The 2,543-nt window shown below is 39.2% G+C and overlaps 1 pseudogene; it reads left to right on the top strand.

The window, feature by feature from the left end:
- Positions 1–317: 317 nt before the first annotated feature.
- Positions 318–1,197, top strand: LOC107133661 (annotated as a pseudogene).
- Positions 1,198–2,543: the final 1,346 nt, after the last annotated feature.

Genomic DNA, 2,543 nt, shown 5'->3' on the forward strand with positions numbered 1-2,543 from the left:
ACTGAATGAAACAAGAATTAACAACAAATAACAAACAAGCAAAGCTGTCATTGGCCACTCAGAAAAAATTGGTTTATGATGTGAAGAAAATACAACTATGCATCCTGAGTACTTAAAGGATGGCGGTATGCTTTAACAAAGTCTTTCCAGCAATATGATTTTATTATCTTTGGTAGTTGTAGATGGACAGAATACCATCATTAAAATGTATTGCATAATTTAAAAAAAGTGTGGTTGAGGGGAGAAAGTACCCTTAACCTATGCTTTCTCTTCTCTTTTTCCTATTTCAGCTGATTCATGACCATAGTAGCTTGATCATGCTGATCTTGACTCAAACAGATCTGACCCCAGCTTCGTTCATTCTTAATGGGATCCCAGCCCTGGAGGACATGCACATCTGGATTTCCTTCCCATTCTGTTCCATGTATGTTGTGGCTGTGGTTGGGAATTGTGGACTCCTCTACCTCATCCGCTATGAGGACTCCCTGCACAGACCCATGTACTACTTCTTGGCTATGCTTTCTCTAACTGACCTTGTCATATGCTCAAGCACAATCCCTAAAGCCCTCTGCATCTTCTGGTTTCACCTCAAGGAAATAGGATTTGAGGAATGCCTGGTCCAGATGTTCTTCATCCATACCTTCACAGGAATGGAGTCTGGGGTGCTCATGCTTATGGCCCTGGACCACTATGTGGCCATTTGCTACCCTCTGCTCTACTCAGTCATCCTCACCAATGATGTAATTGGGAAGGTTGTGCTTGCCACCTTCCTAAGAGGGGTGTTGCTCATTACTCCTTTCACTTTCCTCACCAAGCGCCTTCCCTACTGCATACTGTGACCACATGTCTGTAGCCAAATTATCCTGTGGCAATGTCAAGGTCAATGCCATCTATGGTTTAATGGTAGCCCTCCTTATTGGAGGCTTTGACATCCTGTGCATCACAGTCTCCTACACCATGATCCTCCGGGCGGTGGTCAGCCTCTCCTCAGCAGATGCTAGGCAAAAGGCCTTCAGCACCTGCACCGCCCACAGCTGTGCCATCGTCTTCTCCTACAGTCCTGCTTTCTTCTCCTTCTTTTCCCATCGCTTTGGGGGCCACACAATTCCTCCATCTTGCCACATCATCGTGGCCAATATTTATCTGCTTTTGCCTCCCACCATGAACCCTGTGGTCTATGGGGTGAAAACTAAGTAGATACGAGACTGTGTCGTGAGGATCATTTCAGGTTTTAAGGAAACCAAATCACACAACATAAAATAAATAAGCATGTGCAAGTGGAAGAGAAGAAAATATTATATCTAAAATGTGCCTGTTTCTGATTTTCAGGAGATGGTAAATTCCTTAGCTGTGTAAGATAATACATCTGTTTTAACCACACATACACATACAGATGGAGCTTGTAGAATTGTGCATTTTCCAAAAGTGCCTTGATAATTTTAATGTCACTGGCATGTCCAGCAATTTTCTTTGAATTTCACCCTCTGATATCTGTGAAAAAGTTGTCTAATAAGTATATCAAGTTTCCCCTAAAAAAGACCTAAAGAGAAATGAACAAAGTGGAATAATGTAATCTGAGTCTTATTTTCAAATAGTAATTTCCAGATTGATGGCCAGTAGTTACATTCTTCTGGAAATATGTGCTATATATTTCTTTTCTTTTTGGGGGGTGCAGGGATAGGGGTTGAACTTTGCCACTGAGCCATATCCCCAGACCTTTTTTATTCTGGGGGGACAGAGTCTAACTAATTGCTGAGACTGGCATTGAACTTGTGCTTCAGTCTCTCTCCTGAGGTTACAGACATGCACCACCATGCCCGACTACATAATTCTTCCTTTTTTTTTTTTTTTTGGTTTTTGGATTTTAGTTATATATAACATTATGATTCATTTTGGCATAATAATACAATCATGAAATATAATTTGCTCTAATTCAATCCCCAGTACTTCTCTTTTCCTAACCTCTACCCTTCCCTTGTTACCAACCTCTAGTATACTGATCTTTTAGCTTATTTCCAGTTGTGAACATTATAAGGAAGTAAGAAACTGGATAAATTTTTCATATTTAATGCCTATTAACTAAACCAATTAGACAAGGAATATAGAATAAACTGAATTTTAAACTTTTTATTTGATTTATTTAATTTTACATAACTGTGGGATTCATTATATCATATTTGTTCAGGCCCATACATAATTTTCCAATCTCTTCCTGAATACCTTTATTTTCTTCTTTTTCTCCCTCTCCCTGATCACTTGCCCTACTTTACTGGTCTCCCTTCTATTATTATTGTTATTATTATTATTATTAAATTTCAATTAGTGCGTTATATACATATATGTGGATAAACTGTGATATAATTGTACATGAACAGCATAATTTGGCAGATTTCTGTTTTCTCTCATATTCACAAGCGAGAGAGAGAGAAAAAAAAGAAATTTAAAAAGGGATTGTGGGTGTGGTAGTACACACCTGTAATCCCAGAAACTCTGAAGGCTGAGGCAGGAGGATCACAAGTATGAGGTCAGTCTCACCAACTTAG

The sequence above is a fragment of the Marmota marmota genome, unplaced genomic scaffold, assembly GCF_001458135.2.
Source record: "Marmota marmota marmota unplaced genomic scaffold, marMar, whole genome shotgun sequence".
NCBI lineage: Eukaryota > Metazoa > Chordata > Mammalia > Rodentia > Sciuridae > Marmota > Marmota marmota.